The sequence below is a fragment of the Pteronotus mesoamericanus genome, unplaced genomic scaffold (assembly GCF_021234165.1).
Source record: "Pteronotus mesoamericanus isolate MK-2021 breed Mesoamerican mustached bat unplaced genomic scaffold, CSHL_Meso_final scaffold_167, whole genome shotgun sequence".
Taxonomy (NCBI): domain Eukaryota; kingdom Metazoa; phylum Chordata; class Mammalia; order Chiroptera; family Mormoopidae; genus Pteronotus; species Pteronotus mesoamericanus.
In genome coordinates this window covers 35,329,469-35,347,600 of record NW_026555308.1, presented here as the reverse complement: position 1 = coordinate 35,347,600, position 18,132 = coordinate 35,329,469, and the positions used below count along the sequence as shown (strand labels likewise).

General features: G+C 44.3%; 1 protein-coding gene across 7 annotated transcripts in view; it reads right to left on the bottom strand.

The window, feature by feature from the left end:
* SEMA6A (semaphorin 6A) overlaps positions 1-17,355 on the bottom strand; it is a 126,223-nt gene extending 108,868 nt beyond the window's left edge. For all 7 annotated transcript variants that reach the window (XM_054589927.1, XM_054589924.1, XM_054589929.1 and 4 more), the window contains exon 1: positions 16,756-17,355. The gene's annotated coding sequence lies outside the window, so the exon portion shown is untranslated. The remainder of the gene's footprint in view (positions 1-16,755) is intronic.
* Positions 17,356-18,132: the final 777 nt, after the last annotated feature.

The window sequence follows — 18,132 nt, the reverse complement described above, 5'->3', positions numbered from 1 at the left end:
GAATCGCTTTATGAGGTAGCTGCTGTTAGCATCCCCATTTTGCAGATGAGGGAAACAAGGCACAGGGAGATTGACATTCCCAACATCTCACAGCCAGTAGAATAGCAAACTCCAGAGCTCACACTTTTAACTACTGCATCACGCCATCCCTTTAAGAAAAAAAAAAGGAGTTGACTCCAACTTGTAGTTTTGACCCTCAGCTTCATTCTGGATGTATCTCACACGGATGTGGTTTTAGATGTTCTTCCTGATACTAGTCTGAAAACTTGAGGGAAATCAGCAGCAGGCGCAGCAGTAACCATTTTTATCAAATGCCTGTCAGTTGCTCTGCTACTAGGAGCTGGATATACCTGCAATGTAACGTTACCTTTGTAACCCACTGAGAGTGCCGACATTACATACATGCAAAAACTAGCTATCAAGTCTGAAATTTACTCTATCCATTTACATTCTGGACAAAAAACAGAATTGGCACCCCTATCAGAAAGTACTTAATGCCACAGTTTGGACTGCAGTGTGTGCTACTCTTCTTAATAGCTTCAGAGAATAATCTATAAAGTGCTGGAATCGACTCTTTGAGGGTTTGCGATAGGATAATGTATTGATGTTTGATACCTCTTCCCTGAGGGCTAATTATGTAATAAACTTTGAGGCTGTCTGGTCAGACATCTCCCACACTATGGTGACTGAAATATTTTTCTTGACACTTGTAATTTTTAGTTAAACTTATTAAAGAAGGTCTTTTAGACTTAGACAGAGCTTACCATATTTTGCCATGTTTAATGCGCACTTTTTTGCCCAAATAAATTTTTGATGGAAAAATAAGGGTGCGCATTATACATGGGTATAATTATTACATACCATGGGTATAATAATCCCATGTGTAATGTGCACAAAAACATGGGTATACATTATACATGGCAAAATACTGGTATTTTATCATATATCTCTCTTTTGAACACACACAAAAGAAAGTAAGTGAAATTCATTGGACAACGTAGTCCTAAAACTAATTGGTATTTGGCTTTGTATTGGGAGTTTGCCTTTAAATCAGTCATCAATCACTATGTTTTTCCACACAGTACAGCAGGTCCTTAAATAACATTGCTTTCTTATAATGTTGATGAGATGTTTAAGAACTTAACTTTTGTTTATATCAATTAGCCGATGGTAAAACTGGTTTCCTAGATAGAACCTCTCCACGAAATCAAGTGAGGGTTTATTGTATAGTTCTCTGTGCCATCAGAGCTCTGGAGATGGACACATTTAAATTTTTACACAACCTTTCAAACCATGTGTTATCAACTTATTAACACTGTATTTAGAGACAGGGTCTAGCTTGCCTGGGTTAGCTGCTGACTAGTTACTAAGATTCTCTGCTTGTTTTTTTCACCTTTTATGGGATCTAAACAAAGTGGTTGTGTTGAGATTAAGTAACACTAGAGGGCAGCCTGCAAGTTAGAAACAAATACTACATCTGTGCAATAATTTGACATATCACAGCAAGTAATTTATAGTTCAGTTTCTCAACATTATGACACCAACTTAAATATGGTCTTCCAACATAAAAGAATCAAATTATTACTTAATGTTTAATTTTAATGTGCCTTTAAAATAAGACATCAAAGCAAACAGTATCATAAAGGTTTCCTCCCTTCCAGAACTCACTTAATGTTAAAACTCTCTGAAAATGCTTGACGTTTCTAATCCTGTTTTATTTCACTTCTGTTTTCAGCCTCTTTTAAAAATATCACACAACTTTATATTATTATAGAATAAAACTTCCCTGTCACAAGTTTTGTTTAGAAACCCCTGAAAGAAAACTGCAAAGTGAAGAGTAAACATAGCTGTGGCTGGTGTGGCTCAGTGGATTGAGCACCAGCCTGTGAACCAGAGGGTCAGAGATTTGATTTCCAGTCAGGGCACATGTCTGGGTGGTAGCCCAGATCCCCAGTACGGGGTGCTCAAGAGGCACCACACATTGATGTTTCTCTCCCTCTTTGTCCCCCTCAATTCCCCTCTCTCTAAAAATAAATAAATAAATCTTTTTAAAAAAGTAAATATAGAATATCCATTTTTAGAATTTTTTTATAGTACAAATATTAGTTATATCCAACAATTAAAGACACTGGAGGATTCTTCTGGACAACTATACTATTATCAATACTTTTCCAGGGGTTAAAACCATGACAATCTGTGATACTTCTATTACGTATGTAATGAAGACTGATTTCTTTCTAAATAAAGTATTATTCAACACATTTTTTCTTCCCCTATATAAGCACTGTTCAAATTTAGCACAATGCAGCAAAAAAGGCCTAGCTGTCTGCTAACACCATCTTATTAAATAAACAACACAACTTAGGTGTTATTCGTGTATTGTGAATTACATCATCTGCAACATTTGAGTGGCACAAGGCAACTTAAGACATAAACACTTATATAAATATGCCCAATGTGGGGTCGGAGGGAAGGGAAAGATAAACACATGTATATCTAATTTCAGAATCCAAAAACTTGCATTAAGTAAAATAGTTCAGAAAGAAAAAAAATAGGAAACAGGTAGCTTGATGTTCTGCCCTGATTCTCACATGAGTGAATTGTTAGCCCTTACTCCTCCTGCGCCTTTGTATCAGTTTTTATAGGTGCACTGGATGGTGCTTTGGTTTTCCTCATATTCTCCACATCATATTATGGCATTAACCCCCCTGATGTTGGATAAAGGAGTCCCAGCTGGCAGACCAAATGTGACAGTTTAAACACTCTTAATTTAAAATTTTTTAGCACTCATTTTATAGAGCTGGGTGTGAGCACAATGGGACTAGGTCCAAGACTTTGATGTTTGGCCTAATATGTGTTATTTAAATAAGGTTTATCATAGCTATTAAATATTAACTACTTTGCCTGTAAACCTGAGTCGCTGTCCTGGCCCATGCCCTCAGTTTCATGCCACTCAGTTCCCCAGATGTGACATCTTGGAACCATTTTTGACTCCTTCCACTCCCTTATCCCACACATCCAGCTGGTCCCTAAGTCTTGATGGCTGTACCTTGCAAACACACCCAGAATATGTTTCCTTTTTTTCCACTCACAGTGCTAGCAGATTTATATTTCTAAAACACACATTTGATGATATCCTCAGAAGCTCCAACTGCCTGTGCACCCACGTCGCAACCGTAGGACCGGGCAGAGCCCTCCATGGGCCGTCCTCAATCTCCCTTTCAGTCCTCAGGACACCCACGCCTCACTGCCGGTCGCTGGGAGGACCCCGTGCTACTCTGGGGCCACGCCCTTAGTTTTCCTACCTCTGGACCTTTGCTTCTGCCTTCTCCTTAGATGCACTGCTCTTCCTCCCCTTGCCTCCCACCTACTGAAACCTCACTCATCCTTTAGACACAACTCAGGTGTGTCCCTCTCCACAAAGACCTTGCCTGACCCCCAGCTGGACAGAGTTGCTCCTTCCTGTCCTTCTTAGCATCCTCGTCACCCTGCTTCTGGGATGGACCACAGTCAGATCTTACATTATAATGACTCATGTATCTTCCCATCTCGGTAGAACTGGGCCCAACTCCAGCCTATAGTGGGCACGCAAATAATAGATTCTGACCTAGGTCCACTGTGTCTCTTCAGTATCTAGAACTTAGCTATCATAGATGCTATATTTATCTCTTGAATTAAGTTGAACTGCTCTTTTCACTAGACCTGGTAATGTGGACCAGAGAGTAGAATGACTTTGTCAAAGGGAAGATTCACTTAAGCTGTGCCATACCACTTTATTCCTTGCCAAAAACGTGTTTCCGTTTTGTAGGCGTAAGTTTGCAAGCCCCAGGAGGCTACTGTGCCAGAGTACTGGCTCTGCCTGCTGTGCCTCCAGTTCCGCCCTGCGCCGGGGCCACAGTTCCCACGCTTACTGATACTGTTTGTTTTTATCCCTACCATAAAACAGGACGACAGTCCCAAATAAAAACAGCCTCCATTTTTCAATTGATTTCCTTTCAGATGACAGCCTCAAGACCCCAAGAACCTCTGTGGACAATGTCTAGAAATAGCATTCAAGCAGCAGTTTAGGTTCCAACTGCACTGAAGCCTCAGGTGAGGTCCTTGGAAAGCTACTTCTAAACTTGTTTTGTGTCAGTATTCAATCTGCATAATAGGCATAATGTGAAAACACCTATGGTTGGAAGACTCTAATCGTATTTAAAAATGTTTAAGTATTGAGTAAACAGTGAAATAACATGGAGGAGCACAAAACAGAATCAGAAGGCTGGGCGCCTCATCCCAAGCCCTTCCCTTGCCACAGGTATGCTCTTGGGCAAATTATCTGACCTCTCTGAACCTCAGTTATCTCATCTTTAAATTGGGCATAATAATACCTGCCTTGCCTAACACAGGATGTAATGATGTTAAATGAAGCAATGTTTACAAAGGCATTTTGAAAACTATAAACACTTTGTAAATGAGGTCTTTATTATTCATAATAGCACTGTAAATACTCTTAATGTTGATCATCATCAGTAACCCTGATTTCTAAACATATGTGGGGCTCAGCAAGACCCCTTCCCAGGTGAGCAGTCAGTCCTGTGTGGGCACCTCACTGCTGGAAGCCAGTCTATCCTCTCCCAACAAGGTGACATCCCAGGAAGGTGTGTTTGCACTTTAAACATAGGCACTGAAAAAACAATGAAATATGCAAATGAAGTAGGATTACTTTTACTAGAATGAGCCCTCCAGTTAAGACTAGGTATAGTTGACAACACAGCAAGAAAAGATATTGCCCCAGTCCTCTATTTAAAACCCTTTCAAGTTCTGCATAGCAGAATTTGCATTTCAATAACAATGTGCTAATGTCAAGCTATTCACAACATTTCAAAGCCTTCTCCAGCACACCTGGCATGTTGTGGGATCTGCTGGGGAACTGGATGTGGCTGTTTTCTAACAGTGCAGGCAATTATGTGTCCTTTTCATTCTTGGGAACAGATGTGTTGGGGCAATACTAACAGGTCTTGTGCCCTGGACGTGACAAAATATGAAAACGAAAGCTCCACCCTCTAAGAGATCCCATGGGAATTAATTAATCAACATATTCGACATGTTGAACTTCCTCTCATCACAAATGAGAGGAAACACCTTGTAGATAAAAGTTGACGTTTTAATAGAAAACTTTTTCCTGTACTCTGAACATCCCTTTGAAAGAGAAACACATCCAAAAGATGTTTGTTACCTTTTCTCTTGGCTACATACGAAACCACTCTGTTCTTTCTGAATACTTTTGACACCAGCAGTGGCATCTCTCTTTGGCTGGGCAAACATGGGATCATTACACCGGGTTGACTGACTTCTAGTAAGAGTAAAACCATATTGCATGCGGGGGGACAACCATCTTGAAAATTATTTTACGTAATCACTACCCTAGAACACAGTACAGCAAATACTGTAAACCAATTTAATTTAGGTAATTTCTCATTAAGATGCTTATAGATCAGTAAGCTTAATTGTAAAAGCAAAGCAATGATAATAAGCACAAATTATGCTAAACTAGATGAGTTATATGCTGTTAGTTTCATCGTATAAGCTACAAAATGATTAGTCACAGGAATTTAGTTCATCAGTTGGCATTAATTTATTATATCTAACTTTTATTAGACCCTCTAGTTAAAAGCTGAATGTAAATAGTTCATTAACAATATAATCAGCTTCATGATATCTGTTCTAAAACTCATGACACAAGGAAAAAGCATTTTCAACAAAAGGTAGGGCCTATTTATCTCCAGTGCTCATAATATTCCCTGGTCTTTATTTTTCTCACTTGCTAAATACTTTTGGGTAAAGGAAATACCACTTGGTCTACTGTTGCCAGCATATAGTAGCATTTACTTGAAAGAATTGAGGCACAACTCCAAGTCCCATTCAATCTTTGGAAGGAATAACTAGCCTTAAATTCAGCTAGGAGCCAGTAAATATGAGCTAGTTTGTTAAGCATATTATTTTAAAATTAAAAAATGGTTCACCTACAGATTCAAAGTACTCCATATCACTTAAAAATTTGTTGTCCCCCAAGTGGTATTTTATTCTTTACCTGACCATTCTGCAAATGATACAGAATCACATTTTTCATATCCTGAGAACCTAGTGTGGTATGCAAGGCAAGATAATGGAAGCATGTTTAAATCACTGCTGTCTGAAATGTTTCACCGAAATACACTTCGTGCCTTGAAGGCACAGAAGAAAATCTATAATCAGAAATCATTAATTAAGGTTAATTAACGTCCACATTGTATTTGACTGACATCCACACAAAAGTGCTGCTTGCTTTTCTTAAGGCTCTGTGCATAATATTGTGACTGACCCGACACCCAAAACTAATCCCAATCTTGTTACTGTAGAGAGGACAGCAGACTGAACTCACACGAACTCTTCTTCCAACACAAAAGCGTCCCATCTGAGTGAGATATTAGTCCCACTGTTCCCTCCGACTCCATTCCCCACCCCCTTAAAACAACTAACTTATGAGAATACTATAAAACTTGCAAGACCTATTTTTTTACCCTGTCAAGTCGTTGGACGTCCATACTACTGAATTTAAAAGCGCATGTTTGTTCTGCCTCACGGAGATGTGGGGGGCTGGGGGGGGCCTGGAGAAGGGCTGGGCATGTAATTGCAGCCTCTGGGTAGGCCAGACCACATGATCAAAAACTGCTGTGACACTTGAAAGTGTTTCTCCACAAGGAATACCGGTGCCCAGAAGCCTGGTGAAGCCAGTAGCAATTAAGGCCATGTTATCCTTTTAATTTACTTCAAATTATTGGCCTCTAAAATCAATCATTTAGTGTGGTTGGGTAAGGGAGGGGTCAATATAATAGGCACGTGCATTAAAAATGCTTGTTGATCTTACACAAAAATTGTGGCAAGCTTGATATGGGGAAATTTGAAACGGTTGCTTTGAAGCTCACCCCGAAATAAAAACTAGTCATTTTCTAGTGAAAAATAAAAAGTGACCAATTTTCTACATTAGGTCCATTTGTAATGAATTAAAGGTTTTCTTCTTCTGAATCTGTCTGGACTTTAATCTGATGCTCTTTGCATGTCCTGAATTCAGTGTCGTTTGCATCAAGTGTGAGATTGTATTATTTTATGTTTTAATTTACAGGGAACTTAATGCCTCGGCTTAGACTGGTAGGAGTCCTTGAAAGTCCACTGGAGAATGGGAAGGAAAACATTAAGAAGTGTACCAGTAGTATCTGTTACACAAGGCCAAATTTACCTAACAAAGGAAAGCTGTGTTCTACATCACGCACGAAGCACATTAAATCCACCGAGTGTGTGGATCTCCCTCTTGCAACAATTTCCTTCTCCAAATCTTTTCTTGACCAGGTCACACAATACATACACAACTGGAGAGCTTTTCCTAATCAACCCTTAAGTCAGAAACCTAAAAACAAAATAGCAAAATATTACAATTACAGAAAGGAAAAAATGCCCATGTACTCTAGAGCTGACAAAGCAGTAGACCTATGGGCCAATGTTGTAAAATACAGTAAAATGGTCTCTAGCTCCTCAGTAATGTGTGTCAGGCCTAAAAAAAAAAAAAAAATAAAGGTGAAACCTGAAGTAAAGCACTCAGTGTTTACATTGCCGTACCCATGCACAGCACACAACACTCCTGAGGTCATTTTATTTATTTAGCAATCTGCAGAGCCAAAACCAAATTATGAAATTGAAATTTTGAGCGAAGTCACGAATGCCCTCATTTACCTCCACATTTATGAACAGCCTTAATGCGGAGTTCGCGCCCTTGTGCTTTCTTGTCGAAAGATGAAGGTGACATCAGCCCCTGGACTGGAATTTTTTACCAGCAAGACTGAGCGAGAGGCAAATCCTGGAGTAAATATCAGCTGGCTGTGCACATAACAAGGTCCAGAGAGACACTCTCAGAAGTTGCCTCTTTTTAATCCAGCACTGAATTAGATGAGAAGTGGTTTTCAGTTCTTTCAGAGCGCTGCAACTGCCAAAGTAACTGCCAGTCTTGCAAGCCCTAGTATATCTCAACCCTTTCCCAAGACACCCCAACACTATCTGAGGCACTGAAACTATGGCAACCGAATAAGAAAGCAGCCTCCATGATTAATAGATGAAGATCCCTGCGACAGTGTCTAGCTGGGGCCATCATTCATGATGCGAGGAGAATTAGCGCAGAATCCATCTCGAAAACCATTAACAAGTATCCTTATAAAAATCCACCCAACTGCCATTCTGCTACATATACTCCAGTTTAGAATGCGGTAAACAATTTGGTTTCTATTTATTGCTCACTATGCTGAGATGAGAATGTTCTTAGTAACTCTGATGTTCACATTTTTAGAATAATGAAAGGCTTAATAGGCTGGCTATCCACCTGGGTATTTGAAGCCTAAGAACTAATGCATTCAAACACCAAAATATGTGAATGAAGTCATGTGGTGCTTTGGGGTGAAAAGGAGGAGACACAGTTGTTGGATTGTTTGAGTGTTTTTGTGGAATGCAGTTTTTCATAAAGCATTCCATTTTCAGGAAAGGAACATTTCCATTCACCAGCTCAATCAGTAATTCTCTCAGTTTCCTCATTTAAGGACAGTTGGGGTCTGGGGGAGGGGTGGGGAAGTGCTGGAGTCGCTGCAATATTAATGAAAAGATTGAATGCGCTTCTTAAAAAAGGTTCAGAAATAAGGAAAAAAATGGATCCATTACAGAAAGCTCGTCTGTAAAAGTCTCATATAACATGAAGCCATAATTAATATATTCTTTATTTCATCCCAGACCCCAAAATGTTTATTTTCCAATGGCATGTTTTCATTGTGCTCAGTGCCAGCTCCTGTGCTATAAATGCTTCAAATCAAATCATGGCCAAAGCTTTGGTCTTAAACACGTGGGAGCGTAGAAAGGATAAGAGAGGGGGTAAATAGCGTCAATTTTAGAGATTCTCCTGATAAATTTTTAAATTGGCAGGGGTTCTTTGAATTGAGTTTTCTACAGATGGCAATTATAGGTTAGTGGGAAACCGCAGAAGCGCTGAGTCATATTAAGTGAAAGCCTCAGGTCCACAGGCTGTATGTGGAAATTTCTATTACGAACAATACTTTGAAAGCGACCGTTGTCACACTCGCTGCTCAGAATGATCTGGTGCCTCCCTCTTTGGGGCATGGTAATTGCTGACTTATTTCCTCTTTCTTTGCATTCTCTTTACAAAATTTAAGAAGTAAATTTTTTCCTATATGAAAACACCTGTAACGCTAAGCCATGAGCGATTCCTGCTCCTCCTGGGCACAGCAGGGGCCCTTCAGGGGACACGGGGACAAAACCGATGGACTGCCCCTTTTGCTGGGCCCGTTCGAAGTCAGATTCTTCTCACTGATAAAAACTTGCATGATGGTCACTTGAATCAGATTTCAGGTTGTATGGCAGTGCATCAGCCGAGAGTAAATGCTGTCTCTGTTGGGGTCAGCCAACTACCTCCTAGCTTTGGTGGGGAAAGTAACGGTTCGCTCCCGCCTGGAGATTCATGCTCTCCCAAACGGATTTCTGGTTTGGCCTGGGAAGAGTGACCCAGCGGGTGTATGGCCACAGTGAAGACCCTCTTGCAGAAGTCAGTGACAGCCCCCAATCTTTCCTATCGCGGGTGTGGTGCTTGGATCAGTCCCTGAACAGTCATTACAGGTTGCTCTCAGGTGCCAAATGTGCATGCTCTCAGATTCTTTAGAGGATTCAGATTGTATTTTATTCTTAAAAAGTTAGGAAAGTTATCATTTCTTTAAAACAACTCCCCTTTGGGCTCTTAGTTGATGCAAAGCCCTGTACTACTTGCTGTTGTTTTGTTTGTATACTGTTTTTCCCTTCCCTCTTGGGTGTGATATTCCAACTTCCAGAGTTAGGGCAAGGGTCATGACTCCTCTCTCCATGCAAGTGACTCTTTCACGTGCTTCTCAGCTTAACACCCCTGACGTTACGGCCACTGGACAGTGTGAATGTTAATTTCTAGTCCAAAGGTTGTTTCCTTAGCATCATCTCTTTATGTTACAGACTTGTCATTTCCTTCTGTACTCTCCTCACCAGGACACTCTCCATCACTACTGTCTCCCCTGCCCCCAAAGAAAACACCTTGTATTTCATAAATATGTAAGTGTGTCAGGCATTGTGCTGCAAATTTTACAGATACTATTCTATTTACTCTACTTAACAAACATTTTATCACCATACTAGCATCTTGCAGAGGGAAGCTGAGGCAAACAAGTTAAGTAACTGGCTCAGATTTGTAAATGGTAAAAACTGGGATGCAAATCCAAGAGCGCTCTGTCTACTTAGGAAGCGGGACGTCTGCGTTGCCTCCAGTGCTGCCTGCTGCCTTCCCTGTGATGGTCCCTCCACGTTAATAATCTTCATACCACAAAATCTAATGAACTTGCCCTTGTTACAGCAAAGATCGAAACTTCTCTCCAACTACTCCTAGTTCACTCTGACAGATCTGTTCCACATTACTGCGAACACCGATGTGATCTCGTTTAGAACTTACCTAAGCAAAAACAATGCCCTTTCTTTGTTTATAATGACTGGCCACTCCCATGCCCTTGCCCCATTCAATGGTCACATTGAAAGCAATCATTACTTGACCCAATTGCATTCTAATGATTAATAAGGCCGTGTTTTCAATGAATTTGCAAACCTTATTTGATTTCATAATGTGGTTTGCACTAAAATGACATCAGCAGAGTATAATCTGTCTTTTCTGATTGAGAAGACAATGAAGCAGGGTCTCCGCTAGGCCTAGGGTCTCAGGAGGGAGGAGGCAGCATCAAACTTCAAATTCCCAGAGTACATTTCCTGTGTTACCAAATAAGTTCACATTCCTGAGCTCGTCTTACTGTTCCAGCAGTCCTACAAGGTAGGAAGCATACTATTCACAATTTGTATTTAAAATGATGTAGCTTCAGAGAGGTAAAGTGGCTGTCCAAGCCAGTAAGAGTCTGGAGTCCAGGTCTTCTGACTCCAGGTACAGGATCTTCAACAATTGTTACCACTGTGCGGGTACAGGGCAGAAATGTGGGTCAACAGGCGTACTAACTTCTCCTGGTAGAAAGCTGAATTTTAAAAACTACTATTAGTAAACTCCAAAAAAGCAAGAAGAATCTGGGGCCAGTGGTTAGAATGCAGAACAAATTAAGTCCAAGGTCAAAAGCTCAATCCCTGTAAATGCTGGCTGTCTTCTTAGCTCAGTTTCTTGGCAAGTTGATTTTACCTAACTCAGATTCCCTCCAGCTTCAACCAGGTGTCCCCCAGATGTGTGCTCTTGGCCATAAGAGTGGACTGGGTGAGAGTGTGGGAATGAGCAGGCTCCAGCCCGTCACCAAGACTGGGAAAACAACCTACAGTGAGTGCTCTACTAATGGGGCATGAGACATACCACCTAGGTACATGGAAGACAGTGTTACACATGTGCTCAGAACACACACTTATGCGGGCAGAAAGATAGCTCATTTGATGGAAACAATACAGATACATGAGCAGACAGAAAAGATGAAGACCACTTGTTTGCAAAAAGATTCACCATTCATTCAACTAAAACTTGTTATGAAGGGCCTAGGATGTACCAGATACAAGTTTAGGTGCTGGAGGTAGAGCCGTGGATAAAACATAAAAATGTCTATCCTCATAGCGTTATGTTCTAGTGGAAGGCAAAATAAACTAGGACAACGTGTAATCTGTGGGGCTGTGAAAAGTGCAGGAAAGAGACGAGGCAGGCCAAGGGAGTATGGTATTAAGGGGAAAGGGTGAAGTAAATAAGGTTAGCAGAAAAGGCTTTGCTGAGAAAGTGACAACTGAGCAGAGACCTAAGAAATCTGAAGAACAAATCATGCAGCCATCTGGGGGAAAGGCCCCTCCCAAGACACAAAAGAGCGTGCAAAGACCGCGCAAAAGACTAAGGGGGCACACCTGGCATATTCAAGTAACCCCAAAAAGGAGTGGAGGTCAGAGAGGTGGGGACCCAAGTGCAGATCAAGTGGGGTCACAAAGGCCATAAGAAGGACTTTGGCTTTTACTGGGAATACAATAGGAAAACATCTGAGTGGAGGGAAATGATCTGATCCAGCTTAGCTTTTAAAAAAAAATCCCTTGGGCTGCAGTGTGGAGCCTGCAGGGAGGCAGGTACAACCACCCAGCAGGGGGCACACTGGCAAGGTCAACGTGAGTGCCTGGCAGTGGGAGTCTGCATGCATTCTGAAGCGGGGGTCGGGGGGCAACAGCGCTGCAGCGGGAGTGGATGTGGGTAGAGCAAGAGTCACTGAGTTTAGGCTTGAGCACCTCAAAGGATGGAAAAGCCATTTACCAAGATGAAGATTTTAAAAAAAATACTTGGGGGAGAAAGATCCAAAATTAGATGTTCTGAGTACACTGAGTTTGAGATGTCTGTCTGGGCTGAAGACGTTATTTGGGAGACGTGAGAGTATTGATAGTTTTATGTGACACTCCCCATTTGTGTAATTAGAATTATCCCAATAAAAAAAAGTTTTGCAGTCAGTCGTCTACTTCACAAAGCAAGATACTCTAGTGTATATCCTATACTGTAATAGTCCCAAGCAGAGAAGTATTCTGAACTCCCTTGTCCCCTTGAGGTTTGTGTGGTATGATATCTTATTTGCCCATTTCAAAGGGATTAAATAGCTCCCTCCCTTCCCTACCTTACCATATCCCCAAGGGGCAATCATGTGGTTGCCAACAGAGAATAGCTCAGTTGCTCTTGCAGCACACTGAAGGCAGATGAGAAAAGCCTTCACACTTGAATAGAAATAATAGAGACAACTTGGCTCCAAGGCAGGTGGGGGGGGGGGGGGGGGGGGGGGGTATTATTATGGGAGGGCACAACAGGATGCTTCCAGGCTTCACCTTCCCCTGAAAGTGGGAACATCCAGGCAACACCCACTCTGGGAGTTGGATGATTGTCTAAACTTAAAGATGGGGGTTTGGGGGGATGAGAGAGCAGAGATCCATGCAGGCTTTCCCAGGCTTTACACTACAGCAAATGGCAGATGCCTAATTAATGTATTTGCAATTAGTTTGGCTTGTTCTTTGATTCCTTTCTGCAAACAAAGGAAAAAAAAAAAAGAGGGGAGACTCTATCAACTCTTGGCCATCTAGTTCTAAAAACACTTTTTCCAGCCATCACTCTTTTGTACTGCTTGGAAAAGAGTTGAACCACTATGTATACACATAATAAAGTATCTGACTTATCTCCTTGTTCACAACAGTATTCTTCCTTCCATTTCATATGAGAGTATACAATTACCCATATGCTTTTAAAGCCTGAGTATTTGTTTTGAATTTAATAAAAGTTCTTAATTTGGGTGTCTTATTTTTATTCATTGAAGATAAGTCTTCCTATTCTTGTTATCTTTCTTATTCAACACTCTTGGCATTGTTATCTGCCTACTCAGAATGCAAATGCTACGTATTTTTTTAATGATGGGAAAACCATTCACTAGACTTTGAAAGAACTTGAGTGTATGTGTACGTGTGTCTCTGTGTGTGTAAATAAAGAGTTGCACTTATTGCCACTTTATAATAACCACATACTTGAAGGCATAACATTTTTTTTTCACTGTAGAAATAAAAACAGTTCCACGCTAAGTGGGGAAACGTGAACTGTGTGCGACTATTTCATTTATTCACTTATTCATTCGACATTTAGTTGAGGCCCTACACTGATTCTTATGAATTTTTAACCTGTTCTCCCCAGTAAGATGTTCTATCCAATAAGTACATTCTGCAGATGGCTCCTGAGGTACAGATCGAGGGTGTTACACATGTGGATTATATGCATTACTGAGAATGTGGCCCATCTCTAAGAGGTGGTAACTGCAAAACATAACACTTTGGGAAGATTGTCATAAGTAAGAAACAAGAACACAAATAAGAAACATGAACACAGCGTAAACAAGAGACATGAACTAGAATGCTTCTTTATATCAAATTGAAAGAAGACGTAACACAAAAGTGAGGTTTTATATCTGACAGTTCATTTCTTTTCTGCTTTCAGGTTTGCAAGGTGTCTCTTTCAAGAATGTCCTAAAGCCAAAATATTAATAGAGAGTAGAGGTTACTCAAGATTCAAATAAAAGTTGCCATATAAACAAGCATGAGTAAACCAAATTCAAGTAGTAGGTGCGATTATTTTTAACAGGTAGTTTAGGTTAATAGGTGGAGACATGGTTCTGCCACTGTATTTAAGGTTAGGTTAATAATTAACTTTGGTGCCTGGAGTAGTTTAATCAAAGCTTACTGTATATTGTAAAACTGCCCCATGCAGACTAAACAGGGTATTAAAAAAAGCATACAAAATTTTTGTAACCTTGACCTCTAGTAGCCAATTGGATACAGTATAGAAAAGTAAGATACTTTCATTATCTTTACTTTTGGGATAAACAAACTAAATAAAGGACTCATGTATCCAGAACCAACAGTGTCCCTTCTGCCATCAGTGGCAAATTGAGGACTTAACGCCCAAGAAAAACCCGACAATTACCAAGATTAGAGAAAGGCAAGGCAAAGGCACTCGTCCTTCCTACTCGGAAAAGACTTAAATCCAGCGCCGGGGTGGGGTGGGGGGAAGTGCGAGCGTGGGGGGCGGGGGACGTCAAACAGCTTTTCTGAGACCCGCTGTCAGGACACTGCAACTGGGTTAATCCGAGTTGAGGGGAAAAAAAAGTTGTGCGTAGAAGTGTGAGAAAATATGTGTCGTCCGCGCTTGTGTTTTTAAACCTTTGACGGATCACATTCAGTAGCAACTGGATTTCCATCCAGCATAAACAGAGCGTTCCCAACCGTGGCCTTGTCTGGCCACGGCATCCCTAAAGCAGCCACCTTTCTCCTGAGGGCAGACGCCAAAGGGTGGAGGGGCTGCCCACTGCAATACTTGCCGGAGGCCTCCCCTTTAAGTGCTTGCTTTGGCTGTGAAGACAGAGGTTCCAACCCCGCTCCACGCACACCAAGCTACCTGCTCTGTTCTTCCCTAGACACCCGCCGACTGGAAAACTGCGCGCGGGGCGCAGGAGACTGGAGATGTGCTCTTGAGGGTGGTACTTGCAAGCCAGCCAGCCACGGCAAATGCCCACACGCACGCGCGTCCAGCCGATGGCCACAGTGGCCGCATCGGCATCCCGAGTCCTGACCCTGAACTTCCTCTTCCTCTACCGAGTGAGACGTTGGTCCAGCAAGTGCACCACTGCGACCCCAAACCAGCGGACCACTGCCCGCCAATGGGCCCGCGTCTGGCTCCTAGCCGCGCTCCGGGACGCCCACCCACTTCCCTCGCGCTCGTTTTCTCGCAGGCTGCACAAACGGAGCCCCAATCTTGCCATGCCCACCGCCCCTGGCTTTCAGAGAAACTTTCCAGAAGCGCCTGGTCGAATGACCCACGCTGAAAAGAAGGAGTAGGAGGCGCTGGACTGAGGGACGGAGGGGCGGAGAGGCGGAGAGGCGGAGAGGGAGCGGGAAAGGCTGCCGAGTCCTGTTTCCTTTCCCGACACTCACAAGCTCCCTGGCTCCCCCTATACCGCTCCTGTCGTGGGAAGAGGGAGGGGATGTCAGGATCCTGCTTTGCGCCGTGTACACAGTGGAGAGCTGAGCAGAAAAGCAGAGAACATGGAGAAGAGGCACTTGCTACTCCAGCGTGGTCATGTAGGATGGGTGGGCATTGTCGGGCTGCTCCCGGGAGGCCGCGAGGCAGCGCTCTAGGACGCAGCTAGTAGTTCGGACACTCAGAACCTGGGGCTGGGGCAGAGCCCTTGTCTGGGTAGCAAGCACTGGGCCATCTCTTGCCAGGTCTGTCCACCCTTCCACCTCCCGGGAACCTCATTTCCAGAGAGGGACCTCACAGATTCTGGAGGAGGGCCCGGCGGGCACCAGACCCGTCTGTCCAGAGGGGGACGACGCAGCCGCGACGGATGCTGTCCCCACCGCCTCGGAGGGAGCGACGGCCGGGGATAGGGCCCAGGGTGGGGGCGCCGCACCACACCGGGAGGAGACTGCTCCTGGGCACTCATTCGAGCAAACAAAGCCCGAAACCTCTGGTGCCAGCGGCTGCGGGAACCGGGATGTCACCAAGTGGCAGGGCGCGCGGGTGCCAGGGCCATTACAAGTTTCCTGCACTCCACCGAACCCAGCCCAAACCCCGCGCGGACAACAAAAGATTCCCTTTGCTTTCCCACCATCTCTGTGGAACCCATTCTCCCACCCTAGAACCCAAACCTGGTGCTAGGCGAAAACAGCGCTCTTCTACCCAACCTCTTTTAGCTCTCGAGGGCAGAATCCCTTTCCCTGCTTTCGCACCAGGACAGGGGGCTTCCGAGAATCCCACCCTCATGGGCCCTCTCTGCTTCCTGCTGGCCCAAAAGTGAGGGCGAGCCCCGAGTCCTGCACTCACATCCCCGGGCCAGACGGCCATCCTCGCGGTCGCGGTCCCGGGCGGCGCCGGGCTAGTGCGCGGCGCGGGTGGGGAAGCCCGTAACGCGGAGCTCGGGGGTCTCTGCGGCTCAGGGCAGAGAGGAGCGGCCCCCAGGGCTCACGATTGCGTCCCCAAGGCCGGGCCACGCTCGGGAGGTAGACACACGAGAGAAAATAAAACGTAGGCACCATAAAGGAGCCAGCGCGTGCCGGCTGCGGCCCCCAAGACCCGCAAGCTGGAGCCGAGCCGCCTGGGAGGTGGAGCGCGCCAGGACGCCCCAGTCGTACCTTTTCGGTGCATCGACGGGTAGGCGGCCGGGGCTCGGAGCGGGCTGGTACAGCGTGTATCCCATTTAGTAATCCATTATCGAGGGGATCTCTCCGGGCCGCGAGCTGCGCTCTCTCCTTCGCAAGCCTTTGTCATTCCTACATGTGTGCTTGTCTCTTTAGGGATAACAGTCGCGGCGACTACTTTCTGGGATGCAAACGCTCTGTGTTCATCTCCAATGACAGGCGGAGAAGGGGAGAAGAAAAAAGAAAGAAAGAAAAAGACAACAAGAGTAAATGTTCAAGAAACTCTTCTCCAAATCCAAATTCCACTTGGATTCCACTCCAGTGAGTCCCTTCGGTAGTGTCTGCGCGGATTAACAAATCATTTCAGGGTGGGGGGCGGGGTGGGGGCTGGGGCAAGGGTGCACCCTCTAGCCCCGTTCTGCGACCGGGAGCGCTGTGCTGCGGGTGTGGCGACGCTGGCCGCTGCCGCCGCTCCTAAGCGGACATCGCGGGCGGTCAGCCCCGGGGGAAAGCGCCGCTGCTGTGTCCCGAGCGCCTGGGCAGCCGAATGCGCGGGGAGCGGAGTTGGCTGCAGCCTCACCCGGTGCCGCTCACTACTCTGTCACCAGAGAGGCTGCCGCTCCCGGGCGGAGCCAAGTCCCGGAATGGATTACGCACAGCGGACTCTCCTCCTGCAACCCCGCCTCCTTTGGCAGGGGTCTTCTCCGACCCAAAGGAGAGCTGTGGTGTTTGCGTGTGAATGCGAGTGAGCGAGATGGAGAGAACCTACGCGATGTGGCAGCAGGTGGAGCCTTGGACCCACTGGCCAGTGAGGCTTCCTTCCATCTCGATTCCCGGCCCCTCCGCGCCCTGGGCGGAGGTCCCAGAGGGGGCGACTCTGGTAGGCGCCCAGCCCTTGCCTCCTCCATCCCCGCATCTGCTCTAGCAAGGGGGCGGGGGGGAGTCCCGGACAGCATTGCTACGTCCTGCCAAATCAGAAAAAATAAATAAAAAATAAAGGTAGTGCAGGGGTGAGTTACAAGAAAGAATTTGTTCATCGATTTTCTTAAATGGAAAAGTTTTAAAGCATGAGGGTGAGTGAATGGCAAGCCTTTCTAATTCTGATTACTGTATCAAGAGGTAGATTCCCGAAGTGATGGGCGCTCTACGCAACCAGATGAATTGGATAGAAGCCGGTGCGGTTAAAAATACACTTCGAGGATATGAACACAGCTGTGAGTGAACGCACATACAACACGTTAATAGAGCATGTTAAGTAAGCAAATAAACCATAGTACAAAGAGTGGTGTTAATGACGATCCGTTTTAAAATCTAGAAAGTGTTCTTGAAATAAATAAACTTCAGAAATAAGTCGCAAACAATTCCAATGAG